Genomic DNA, 14826 nt, shown 5'->3' on the forward strand with positions numbered 1-14826 from the left:
ACATTCCCTCTCGTACCTTCCGTTCTGGTAGTCAAGGTCTGCTGTCCCAGCCTAGGATCTCCACTGCCCCATCCTGGATTTGTCCTTTTTCACTTGCTGCCCCTCACTCCTGGAACATTTTCCTCCCACAAACATGGGTCATCACTTTTTTGACCACTTTTCAATCTGAGTTCCCTGTTCAGGAAAGCATTCCCAGGCACTGTGTGATTATCCATCTGATTTTTGATTGGATACTTGATGTTGATGTTTTTAATTGTTGCTTGCTTATTTTAACCAATTCTATTTTATATTATTACCTATTTTTTTATTCTGTAGAATGTACACCATTGGCAGATTTCATTTTTATCTATTTTATTATTTGTATGTACAGCACTGTGCAAATCTACAACGCTATATAAATAAATTATAATAATAACAATAACAATAGTAATAGTAATAGTAATCACATGTGCATTAAACTTTTCCTAGTGTTATAAATTATATTTGAGCTAAAACTGCTCACTTTATTTCATGAACTTTTAAAGCAAAATACAGCACCATCTCCTCTTTCAGATTTTTTTTTCTCCAAAATAAGTTTTTGCTCATTCAGGAAACTTTGCTATCAGTGAATGACTGCATTTAATTGGTATAATTTGCTATTCATGACATGAACACAGAACCAGATCCTAAACACCATTTTCACTGTTGGCTAAGACTGAGTTTCTGATTAATCTAAGAAACAGGAGTTAAGCAGACCGGCAGATTGGAGAGGCCTCTAGCTGCTCCAGAACCAGTCGTTCCCCATTTGGCACGTGACTGCTGTGACCACACACCACAGTTCTGAGGCCAGCCGCCACTGCAATCAGCAATGGACTGCTGACAAAGAGTATTTTTTCACTCCTTTCATGGCCGGGTTTGGGCCTCCATAGGTGGCTGCTGTGTGGCTTTGGCTCAATCCAGGGGGTCATGCATAATCTGAATGCCTGCCCCCAGATTGGCCCAAAGGCAGTGCTTTTTGATCATCTCTTGTGGGCCATAGTCTTCTCCCACTCTCAATTGGCTGCATTGGTCCTCAGGTATGCAACACTGCAATTGTGTATATGAAGTACATGATGACTACTTGAAAGATACTGTCATACCATTTGTTATGTGACTCCTGATTAGCTGGACTCTTGTAAATGACATGGAATCAATAAAGAAGCAGAAACTAGAAGTGGACAGGACTAGCCTACTCATTCCTATTGCAATTTCACATGTTCAGAATCAAGTGCTTGAACAATGTGAGGAGAGTTACAGCCTGGCAAAAGTTAGCATGAAATGTGTTACTAGAAAGCACCAGCACACCCTATCATTTCTTTCACTCTACAGTTATCACTTTAGTTAGAAAATATTAGCTGCCAATAACTTAGAAATTAGAACAAGATGCCTATCCAACTTTTATTGCAAGACCCTCTATCATTCTGACCTGAAATCTCTAAGGACCTTATCACACGAGGCACTTACCACTGCCCAAATGTTGCCCAAACGTTGCAGAAGCACTGACGGTGTGATTGTCCATCGTGTTTCTCTAATGTAATTGAGGCTTCCCGCTTTCATTCCGCCACTGAAGTGTTCGTGGGAAGCCTCGGAGAAGCCATTTTTTAATAATGGAAGATCAGGTTTGACACCATGCCCTCTTTCAGCCCCAGTCCTGACCACTCTAGCCTCAGATTCATATCCCTCCCTTCCCTGCTCACTTTCTCTTCCCCACTGCATTACGAGATAAACTTCTGGATATTAAGTTTCCAACTTGTGTTTGTTTAATGCACAAATAATATAACATTTATTGTATGATTACAGGAATAGGCAAACACACTTCTTGCTCTTGATGTTACAGCCTAGTTTATTTCCTTCACACATTTTAAGTATTGCAGTTTCAAGTTGTTGTTTTAAGTAAAGAAAAGTTGCAAAGATTTGATTTTGATTTTGCCTCTAGTTTCAATATATTTTTTAAGATAGAAGAACAAAGACCAAGTCAGTGCAGCAAGACCAAATTTTCACATATCCCCATACATAGTAAAGTCTTCCAAAGTGAATTATAACAAGACTCTGTAATTCAGACGACCTTATTGAAGTTAAATGTTCTAGCAACATCATTGTTGTTCATGGTGTAAATACAAATACAGGATAATACAGACATTTCAATTTTGACATTTCTTTATGATGGTGGAGTGAAATGTAAATGAATGGAGCTTGTTTTGCACTGCAGTTCTACATGTTGCTACATGAACTGATATATTGAAAATGAAATTCAGAATACTTTCTTTACTAAATGTGTTTCAATCAAGGACCTGTCCAGCCCATTATACTGTACATAATCTCTGACAAGAGATGACTTCTGAAATAATTGTGTAGTCTTTTCCATCAAAATTATTAGCATGGCAATACAAAGACAAATGTCTATTTACAGGTTCAGTAATTTTCCTTAAAAATATGCTAAAATGTTCAGTCCATTTCTTCATTAATAAGCAATGTTGACAAGTTTCAGAATAATGAGTGACGGTCAGAATTTTTTCTTTCTCTTCATAGTTTGGAAAGTGGAAGCCTTTTGGTTCTATGAAACTATCTCCTATGAATTTCAATTTAGCTTTTAAATAAGTTTGGTCAGTTGTAAGATTTACCACACTCCCTTTCCCTACACAGCTAGTCCAAAACATTACACTGTTTGAACTGAAATAGCAAATGATGGCCCTACCTCCCAACTCAAAGTGTGTAATACTTAAGGTAGTCACCTTTTGAGGAAATATATTTAAAATTATAGCTATATCACTTCTATCTATATTGTAAAATAATTTACTGCCCTTTCATGACGTACCCTACCAGCCAAAGACCTGAAGCAGCTTCTTCACTCTGCCTAATAGTAGGCCTAGTTCTGCCATAAATCGTGATTTTTTTCAGTCCATTGTATTACTAAGTCTTTGGGATGTAAAGAAAGTGCAAATAATAAGTTTCAGAGTAAGAGATAGGAAGGCAGGAGAAAAGTGAGATGCTGAAAAACAGGTGAGGTGCCAGAGGACTGAAGAAGAGCAAATATTGTCCCTCTCTAGGGAAAAAAAAGTGAAAAAGAAGATGATTCAGCCTGGCCTCAGTACCAGGAAAAATAATTACAATAGATTACACAGGTGTCTTGGTGACAATGCACTCATCTTCTTTTAGGATGAGCCAGCATGGGTTTGTCAAGAACAAATTTTGCTTAACTAAACTTTAAAAAAAAATCAGTTCACTAGTTTAGTCAATGGTGGGAATACTGTGGATCTCATTTATCTAGATTGCAGGAAAAATTAAGATTACTACCTTAAGCATTTCTTAAGGTCTTCCATTATATTTTGATTAGCAAACTGATTAAATGTAGAATAGATGGAAACACTCTTAGATAAATACATAACTGTACTAAAACAGTAATCAACAATGGCTGTGCTTCAGACTGGAATGAGGTGTCAAGAAGAGTGCCTTAGGGTTCTGTCCTGGGGCCATTACTCTTCAACATTTTTATCAATGGCTTTGGCCCAGGAGTGTTAAGAAACAAAATAAATAAATAAATAGGGTGTCATTGAGACTGTCATCGACACTTCCTGGGAATTGCTACCAGCTTTTATATCTCATTAAGCAATCTATTCAAAATCATTAGGATTATAGGACTAATGAAGGCTTCTTCCTGTCTCAAAATGCCTATTAAAAACAGCCGACAAATTCTTAATGTGGTGTAACTTCCAATTAATTCTTTTTTAAGGTCAGCCTGTCACACCAGTCAATTGCTATGTGCAGTTCTTAGGAATGCATACTATTAGGAATTGACTCTTTAGGCATTGCTTTCACATTTGCTTTGTATAATTTTGTGCACATTCATTAGCTGTGGGGGAGGAGTGGAAAATTATGCATTCAGGACTACATTGTCTAAATTTAAAAACTTGGCTATATTTGCTTATATTATTTCTAGGATTTTCCAGATAATAAACATATTGGAAATGGTAAAAAAGGGGAGGTGTAAACTCTGAGGATAGGAAAGCAGATGGTCTCAAAAGACATGAAAGGGAATTAAGAGATGAAACATTTAATATATATATGGTATTTGGAGACACGAGAATAAACGTAAGCCTTAGCTCTTACAGAGATGTATCTGAAAATATTACTCTTCTAAACATAGACTATTCATATTTTCTGGAGAAGGACTGCAGCCTATTTTTCCCCTCTACCCTACTAATCTTGTCTGTTACAGGTTTCCATTTTGTATGAAGGAACAATTCTATATATGAAATCCTACCTGTAGTTCAAAATAGTATATCCTGGCTGGGGGCGGTGGGGTTGAATGCCATAGTCATCATCTTTGAACATCACCATAATCCATGGTTGGGGTGATGATGATGATCCTTGGGACTCAAAGTGACTTACAATTTAAAGCAAGCTAAAAAAAAAATACAAAAGCAGTTTACAATTTAAATGTAGACTCTAAAATAATACAGCACCTTGAATACAGGAATACCTGGAGGTTGTGGGTATTGAAGACACCTGGAGATTGTAGGTATGAGCCAAGATATGAAGAAAAACATCTAGACATTATTCTGCCAAATTGTTCTGCAAGAAAAGAGTGGTCTTAAAGCATTTGGGAAGGGTTCCTGTTGCACTTAGGGACTCTACTGACTGCCCCATAAATAGAGTAATTTGCATAATACAGACATTGGATGTCCTGGTTTGAAGATGTGGTGACACTGTTGTAGACCCGTTCACATTGAAGCTGCAGTTGTTTTTTCAGGGTCTCTCAAACATTTCTACTGAGCCACCCCTAAAATCTAGTTTGTGAAGTATTTCTCACAAATGCAAATACACTCATCACCTCTTTTGAGTGCAAATCAAGGGACAAACATAAGTACTTTTTTATGATGTGATCCTGAAAACATCTAAATCTAGAATGGACTTGAGGAACAAACTGCCACCAGACAAATCAGCAGCCATCTCTTGTACATGCAGATTAGCCCAAATAGATGGAAGATAATAAAAATGCAACATCAGATCTTGCCTTCATCTCATGCTAGTTAATCATACTAAATGCTAATTTTAATGTAAATAAAGGTCATTTGTTATACAGATTTGTCAAGTGATCTCTTTTTTAAAGAGAGAACACATTAGCAAAGCTTAGATTAAATAATCTCTGAGGAGGTCACAATAATAATATGAAAAAAGAACAATACTCCTCCAGGAGGATTTTGCTTTTTAATTTAAACAAGATTTGTTTGTTCCAGGGATTTTTTCCCTTCCTTCTGAGTGATTCATGTCAAATAGGACCACAAACTAGTTCATGATAAATGAATAGTGAGTTAATTATACAGGACTGTATTTATCTCCAGAAGTTGCAACACTTCCCAGCAAATATGCAAATGTCACATTTGAATATTCTGTCATCTTTTGAATTGGCTTTCTACCATATACAGTGGTACCTCGGGTTACGAAATTAATTCGTTCCGCGGCTAATTTCGTAACCCGAAAAACCTTCGTAACCTGAATTGCCATAGGCGCTAATGGAAAAAATAGCTCTCTGCTGCCCTCCGGTGGCGGAAAATAGCGCCGAGGTTTTTTCGTAACCCGAAAAAACCTTCGTAAGCCGAAACAATAAATCCCTATGGGATTTTTTCGTATCCCGAAAAATTCGTAAGCTGGGTAATTCGTATCCCGGGGTACCACTGTAAAAGTTTTTTTTTAAAATGAAGACTTTTTAAAGAGGAGTCAGTAACAAGGATTATTTTCAAATATGTAACAGGGCCTCAGATGATGATTGCAAGGCCATTTTAGCTTCAGGGGCAGCATTTGTCCCTCCAGATGTTGGCTGTGATTCTATATTGTTCTCTACATTATGTAACTTTAGAATACATAGGGGCTCTACAGACTGCCCAAAAGGGGCAGCTTCAGGCTGCAGTAACCTCACACCATGGCCCTGATCCAGCCTTTGAGGACTCAAAAAGGAGTGGCAAAAAGTGGCTCCTTTTTGCATCCTCAAAAGTGCGCCATAGCCACAGCAGTGGCTGCATCAACTGGACGCAGCACTGGAGGCACAGCATGATGTAGTGCACCATCTGCAGTGGTGCATGGCATCAGGGCGCCCAGGAGGGGTGGAGTCGAGCTTGTGTCATCAGGGTGCTGTACCCCGACTCTGCCCCCAGATCAGCCTTTCAGGCCGAGCTATAAAAGCCCCTTAGTTACATAGTAGAGATGCTGTGGAGTCCTTCTAGTATACTGTGAAGATGTGTATTAGGGAACTGACAAGAGTGTCTCAGTGCTTATTGGGCTCTACTCATGCATGCTAACACTCCCTTGTTGGTGTTCCAATATACATTGGAAGTGCATTGGTTACTTCAATGACTCTCATATGTAGTAATGTCATGACAACCCCTTGGTGAGTATGGACATTGTGAAACTGCTCAGATCTGTTTCCCACAGATGCACATGCATAGATTTAATAATAAATTTCATAAACAATAAATTTCATAAATTTCATCCATTGTTGTGGTTGTTTTCAACTTTGTACCGGGGAGGGGTGTCCTCCCCCAATTGGTCTCAACACAGAAGCTGTTGGACTACAACTATCACAATCCCTGACATCACCCATGCCTTGTGGACTTGGTGACAGCTATAGTTTAAACATTTGGAAACCCAAGTTTCCCCACATTCATGTTATTTTAGGATCACAGCAGAGGAAGACATTCAGTTACTCAGCATCCAAGTACAGGGAGCAGTGTTCAAGCAGTTTTTGGCTGTAGTTCTTCAGCCTGAACCACTTGTCTTGTCCTCCTAGACCTCTAGATTACAAACCTGAGACCCAGGAAGACTGTATCAGATCTTTTGCTACCCTACCCCTGGAATAAAGAGACCAGACACAAGATGTATGGGTTAAAAACAGGGCCATTTATTGACCTATTTATTAAGTTCTTAAAGGAACTGCAACTAGTATCATAACCAAAACAAATATGGGAGACAGGGAAAGCTGCATACCGGTGTCTTACCGCAGACTACCTCTGCAGCTTATCAAGGACGATAACACCTGGGCCCTCAATGACAGTCCATACATTGGGTTGCCATTGGACAGCCTGCATAAGGAAGCCCAGCAAGAAGTCCCCCTTCCCAATCTGCGAAGATTAAAGTCGGGGTATACCTTCCATCCAGACCCAAGGTCCATTCCTTTCATCCAGCCCCCAGGTCTCAAGGCCCATAGAGGTGCTTCCAGAAATTTTCCTAACATCCAGTAGGGTGTCCAAGGTGCTCACTGAGATCAAACCCAAAGATTTATGCAAAGTATAAATAAATACGTCCAATTAGAATCAACAAATTTCAAACCAAATCATATATTATTGTGACACTACCTCAGCCAATCTCCCTTATGCGACTGGAAACAGTGTGGTGTAGGCAAAAAAAACCCATGGAAAAGGGGGGAAATTCCTACACGGCCCCTAGGCGACCAAGTGAAACTTCACACTATACAAGTGGTGGGTGGGTGGGTCGATGGTTAATCCAGGAATGAGACACCTAGGGGATGACAGGCAAAGCATGCCCTTATCCACACCCTCTAAAGCCTCATGCCATGGCAAGAAGCCATGGCATGATTTTAACTGCCCTGGTCTCTGCCAGTAGGAGGGCAGCAAAAAGCCCATCCCAGCTCCACAGCCTCCAGCGTGGAGGAGGGGTGGGATGGCCAATCTCTCAGCAGAAGAATTGCAGTTAGATGCTGCCTTGGAAGCTTCTCTCTAGGTGGAAGGGAGAAGTGGTAGCTATGCAGACATGTAATGCATATTCATCCACTCAGTATGTCACCTAAGAAAACCAAAACACGCACACAAAGGACTGAGATTTTGGATCTGTTCCATCAACTCCCCAAAAATTCAGATTTCTGTGTTGTTGCTGTCATTGTCAAATGCACATTTATGAGCAGATTTTGATCATTGCTGAGGTTTAAATTTAGCCTGACATCCAAAGAAGATCATGTAAATTCAGGATCAATTGGCAACTTTGGTTTTTCTAAGAAACTGTCATGTCTGGTCCCTTTTGCATGGAACTTCACATGAAACAAATTTTAAAGACTGAAGGTACTTCCAGATAAACATTTGCTTCTTTCATATCATAAGCAAAATCATCAACATCAACCTGGGCAATGGCAGATTCATTTCCAAGTTTTTTTAAAAAATCTAGTCTCCATTGTTAAAAGTAAAGGGAACAGAAATTACAATCATAAAGGCACTTATCCTGGAGTAAGGATTGAACTGTTAATTAGATTTTAGTATTGTGCTGTTAATTAGATTTTGTCTGACACCATGCCACATAGAATTTATTTGCATTTCTTGATTTTCAGAAGACAAATGCTGCTTGAAGGTAAGGAGAACACTCCCCCCCCCCATATAAAGCAAGTATAGGGAAGTGGAATTTGCAATGGGAAAAAGATCTTTGGGGTTTGAGTTCCTGAAGCATCACCGCAGAATACTTGAATCTGACATTTCTGAAGTCAAATTGGTTTTCTCACATTTGTTTTAACACTTCTCAAAGCAGTATCTGATTAGGCTCCAGTGTTCTCAAGCAGATAAATTGCATAAGGTGACACATTTTATTCAACCACTTCTGTAAGTGGATGTGCAAAAGCTTAGTGTTTCATGGAGTTATTTTTTCTAAAGCTAAAATGATGAACATTTCCCAAAGATAAACTACAGTAAAAGTAGGCTTTTTGTGGTTTTGCATATTGTAACAACTTTTCGCCAAGGAAAATTTTTTTGTATGAAATGAGTATTTTATCTGTTTTCCCCATAGCTGTATGTTAAGTAGTTAATAAAAATACAGTAAACATGCATTGATAGCATTGCTCGGGAAATAAACAAGAAAATACACATTACTTTTTGTTGGTGTACACTTTCCTAGCTATTTCTTTCATACTAGTTAGTAATTCAAAGTGATTAAATTAAATTGTTTTTATATCTTCATTATAAAGATAGAGAGTACAACCCTTTTCTTTCAGCACAGGTTGTGATTTTATTTCTTTGCTTGATTCTTGCTTATAATGGGACATTTTAGTTCTCAGTGAGCTATTAATAAAATCTGAAATGTTTTGGATTACATTGGGAAGTATAAATTTATCTGTTGGGGATTTTGTTTGTTTTACACTAAAATGATGAGGAATATGGTTTAACTTTTTCGAATACAAAAAAAATTCAGTGATCATCAGAATTTATCAAATATATCTGTTAATGAGCACTGGAAACTCCAATATCATTTTCCAGCAGCAGTTTTTAAAAGTTGCTGCTCTGAGGTATTGACTCTTCAAAATACTTAAACCAGAAGAATTTCTGCATTAGCATTTGGAAAACATTGATACTGATATGTGCAACTAAAATTTTATATCACTGTTATGACACAAAAAAATGAAACAGGCTGTACATTTTCTCTACGCCATATAATTTGAAATTCTTCCTTCCATGGTAATTTTAGAGGGAAACATTGGATTGTGATTAAGAGATTAGACTGTAGTTCAGGAGCAGGAAATAAAGCCCACTGCAGAGAGTGGAAATGATCTCACAGAAAAGATGTATGGTATTGCACTTTGAGTCTCAACTTTAATAAAACATAAATGGAACAGATATCTAAGAAAATGTTGATCCAAAGAACCTTTTAAATAATTTGCAAAAACAAATTCTGTTATGATACTGTAACACTTGGATTAAGCAGTGTTCGGTTGTAGATATGTTGTTGTTTGTCTTCAAATTGTGTCCAGTTTAACATGACACTAAGGTAAACCACAGCATTTTCTTGGCAAGATTTCTTCAGAAGGTATTTGCCTTGGCTTCTTCTGAGGTTTGCACAGTATAAATTTCCCAAGGTTATACAGTGGGTTTCCATGGGCAAGTAGGGATACAAATCTCTCCCTTTGAAGATTTCAGCTAAAGTATCATGACATGTAGAAATCATAAGGTTGCAATGTGACCAGTAGTACCTAAGCCCTAATCACATGTGGCTATGAACATTCTCACTATGTCCCACCCTTATACTGGAAATATACAAATATTTGCAGGCTCATGGTGTTCACCATTTTGGGAGGTAGAAAGCAGTCCTTCATGCTAAGATGCCAGAGATGGGGTAAGTTTTTTAATCAAGGGAGGCTTCTTGCTAGAGTCTTTATAGTAGATTGCATTTGCAGAGTCGTTGATTCTTATATAGTCTTTTTGCCTTAGATCAGTGATGGCGAACCTATGGCACACGTACCAGAGGTGGCACTCATAGCCCTCTCTGTGGGCACACATGCTGTCGCCCTAGCACAGAGTTTGCCAGAGTTTCTTACTAGAAAGCCAGAGGGATGTGGCACTTTGCAATAAATAAGTGGTGTCTGGGTTGCAGTTTGGGCACTCAGTCTGTAAAAGGTTCACCATCACTGCCTTAGATTTTACATTGTTAAAATGGCATTGGGGAGGGGGGTTAGAGAAGCTACAGACCTAAATTTGTCAGGATTGATAGTGGTGGCATGTGTCAGAACTTATCTTCTGAAGTTTGAAGACTGATACAGAGAAATCAGATTGCCCCTAGGTTATGGCTCCGAATCACAGCCTTTCTGAATCCAAGGAGCTGGAGGATTGAAAAGGTTGAGGCCTTGGCATATATTGAAGATGCACACCCATCCTTTGACATTTGATCATGAGAGACTCCCTAGACCCCGGCATTTGTTAAATAGCAAATGATCACTCATTAAGCCTCAGGTGTTCAGAGGCAGCTACCTATAAATCTCCCAGCAGCTCCCTGGAGTCTTTCTTGCTTATAACCATGCTCTCTGCAGTGCTCTCAGCATTCATGTGAATTTTACTGGCTACAATGAATTACTTGGTGTCTTAGGGGCTTGACAGACGAGCAGTTCCATGCCGCCCCTGTTTGCCCCGAATCGTTGCCACAGCAACGAAAAGGCGTGTCAACAATGCACTCCCTCCTGGGAGCAAAAGCAGATTCCTGGAAGGATGTGATTGGCACACGTGCTCCAATCGCATCACTTCCTGCCAGTGCTGTTTGGGCGCTGCGTGATGCTCACAACATCATGGTGCTGCCCATGTGTCCTCGTGGACTAAGACTGCTGGGCATGTAAATGCCCAGCCTCATCTAGTCCTAGTTTGCTGGGAGGTTGCCGCAGAATGCCCATCTGCACCAGGCTTTATTCTTCTTCAGCTTTATTTATCTGGAGTTTTTGCTTGGCATAATAACTCTCAAATTAGCTAAAGACCTTGCTCCTGTTCCACCCTTCATCTTGCTGGATTACCTGAGAATGACATGGACAGATTGATCTTACCCTGCAGCTCTTTCCTTGCAATCACTCATTCTTCATGTCTTTAACTGACTTAGCAAATTTGGTCAGCAGTTCAGAGTGGTTCATCCCAGTATAATTAGAAAATTCCTAGAATGAGAGGAAATGGCAATGTCGATTCAGATATGAGGCCCAGAGCTCAAGGGTAGATCCATTTGGCAACATGGTCCAACTCATGTTCCAAAGTCAGTGAAGTCCTTCTCTTCATTCTTGGGCCCCATAATCTAAGCCCCCAAGTTTTCCATCATAGTAAAGCAAACATTTTTGAAATGATGCAGGTTTAACTCAGCAGAAATGTCTGAAGAATTAAACCTAGGGCAGAGGTGAGAAATATTTTTTTCACAAGAGTCAGTCCTTTAATCTCTCAGGTTCTCTCTCTTCAGGCCAACACCAAACCAGAGCCTGTGGTTGGTGGGTAGGTGACCAAAGGAGGTGAGGGCAGATCCTTGAAATGCAAATAGCAAAGAGGTGAATTTGGCTTGGATGGTGGCAGGGTGAAAAAGAGTTAAACTCCTTCTTGTCATCTCATGAAGTATCAGAGCTGTGAAGAACTCAGATTTTACTCATTCCAAGGTATGATGGAGCATATGGTAGCTGCTAGGGATAAAAATTCAAACCCCAGCTCCACCAAAGTTGCCTACTCTAAATGCAAAGATACTCTAGTATATGGACAATATTTTCTGGGTATGCACATAAGAGACAGATTGAGCTGCATTAAATAAATGTGTATGGAAAAACCTTCTGTGAATATTAACATTCTATGAGTTTACCCATGTATATGTGCATTTCAAATTACTTTTTAAGAAAGCATATGGAGACACATCTTACTAAAAAGGGAAGTCAGATAGTAAAGAAGTGTATTCATCTCTCTTTCCCTGATAGAAATTGAAAACAGTTATGTTTAATAACAACAACATTTATTTATAACCTTTCACCAGAGTGCAGAAGATCAGACATAAATAATGAAGGTGAAACAATTAAACATAGCACTATGTATACTTTTAAAAAAAAAATAAATCTGAGCATGCCGCCAGTTACAGTTTCATTCTTTCTGAACATTTTATGCCAACCTCCTAATCCTATATCAGTTAACAGGACACATTCCTTTTGGATATTTCTTTCACTGAAAGCTGTCAGATATCAGTTTAATAGTGAGTAAAATTACCACTTCTACAATTTGCAAACTATAGTATTTTATTCAGTAACTTGCCCCCTGCTTGGACCAAACATTTAGCCATTACAGAAATGGAAAATTTCCATGCTTTACAGCTTGAAACATATTTCTTACTTTCCCCTCTATTTTCAAAAGCATTTACACTGTTTCAGTTCAGTGCTTAATTTTAATGTAATACACTTAATTGCTTTTATTGTTCTGTAATGTTATAACTGACTGGTTTTAGCTGCTTTTTGTTTTTTATTTATGCTGTAAAACAGGATATAAATGAATTAGATAAACAAATGAGATCAGATTATTTGGGAGCAAACCTGATATACCCCCAAATTAAGCCTTCTGACCCTCTGGTGAGGCATTAGGGATGCACAGGGGATTGGGAAGGAAGTAGCAGGCATCCCTCTCCTTTCTGAATGTTTATGCAGTCTTACGGGAAACACAATATATTTATGGGAACTATTTTGCTTGACATATTTCGACAGCATGTTTGATAAACAATCACATGTGGATCAGCCAAGGTTAGTAGAAGTCACTTTTGTATAATTTCATTTTAGTAAATACATTAGAGTAAGGTGCTCCTCTACATTACTGAAATTTTGGAACAGTATTGGTTAAAACTGGAATAAAACTAGTAGACAGCTGTAATAGTATAAAGCTGGAAATTCAGTGGAAATTTAGCAGAACCAGGCAGAGCTATGAACATTGTTAGGAATCTAATTATCTTGGGATTTATCCATAGCTGCAAATAACTCAGCACTGAACCAATGTCTGTTATCAGTAATGGGCTAGATGAGAACAAACAATTTGAAAGAGATAAAACAGATATCAAGGAACAGGTACTCTGCCAGTGCTAGACTGCCCCTGAAATCTCAGGCACATAGCTTAGGTGTTTGCCTGGACTCAACTGTGAGCTTGGATGCCCAGGCAGTAACCTGGAGGACATCTAGTGTGCCAGCTGTTCCTTGAGATGTCATATCTGACTACAGTGACACATGCCTTGATTGCATTCTCTTTGGACTATTTTAACACACTCCAAGTGGAATTGTCTTTGTAAACTGTTTGAAAACTTCAGCTGATCCAAAAGGTTGCTGACTGGGGCCAGTTAGAGGAAGCATGTAACTGCTTTATTAATAATAATAATATGCCGCCCAATCACTGGGAATCAGGGCGGCTTACAACAGAGGGGATAATAGATGGTTCCCTGCCCTCAGGTTTACATTCTAAAAAGACATGACACAAAAGGAGAAGGAAATGGTGAGAAGGAGGGGATCAGGTTCAGCATTCTTCTCTCCCTCTGAGGCCTGGACCAAGGCAGATGGACTGGAGGGAGGGCTCTTCTTCTTCAGGCTAGCCCTGATGTAGCTGGGCCTGCCTGGTCAACTTCCTCATAGGCCGGAAGATGACAGTTATGGAGGGAGGCATAATTTAAAGTGCTGGTCATGACTTACAAAGAATCCACTTGAACCAGAAGAAACTGCTCTTGCATTGCTATGTCTCCAGCATATTCATCTGAGAAGTGGAGGGCAATGGCTGCTGTTTTCTTCCACCTGTACATGTGCAGATGCACACTGCCTAGCTGTTCTCCCTAAGTCCCTAAATGGCCATGTAGACACAGTTCACATGCAGAAGCTGCTTCCCATATGGACAGAAGCAGCAACCCAGCATGAGTGCACAGGTGGAGCATTATACTCTGTTGATGGAGAATCTTGGTTTATTATTATTCATTTCATTCTTACTTACAAGGAAACAACACAAGAAATGAAGCTGACTGTCAGCTTCAAAATGTGTTTTGAAAGCCAAATTGTGAAGATCGCAGCACTCCATGTGCCCGCACCAATGCTCCTCAGGCCCACGCTGGCACTCCATGGGCCTGTGCAGGTGCACCTCATGGCTGTGGGGGCATGGCTCCAGCCTACTGGCATGTGGCTGTGGCCCTCACAGATGTCCTTCTGGCCCTGGACTTCCAGAAACCCCACCAGAAGTCTGGGGCTGGAAGTCCCGCCCATGCCGGATGTCCCACCCCCTGCAATGGGTGTCACCCGGTGCAAGGACACTATTGGTGTGGATGCAGCCTACATGGAGAACATCTGGACTAAATCGTGCTCAATTTATAATGTACTTTCACATTGCAAGCCAGACAACTTTGTGTTCCTGGGAATTGAAAATTTCAGGAACTTCAGTGTGCTGCATATTTAGAGTGTGAAAATCTACATAGTGATGTTAATGAAATGTTGGGTTTTTGCATAGAAGGCTTTTCATGAAAAAATTTCTGCTGTTCAAAAATATGGGTCTCTTTTGAGATGACAACATGCAAGGGTCACTAGGGATA

This window comes from Sceloporus undulatus, chromosome 2 (genome assembly GCF_019175285.1).
Source record: "Sceloporus undulatus isolate JIND9_A2432 ecotype Alabama chromosome 2, SceUnd_v1.1, whole genome shotgun sequence".
Taxonomy (NCBI): Eukaryota; Metazoa; Chordata; class Lepidosauria; order Squamata; family Phrynosomatidae; genus Sceloporus; species Sceloporus undulatus.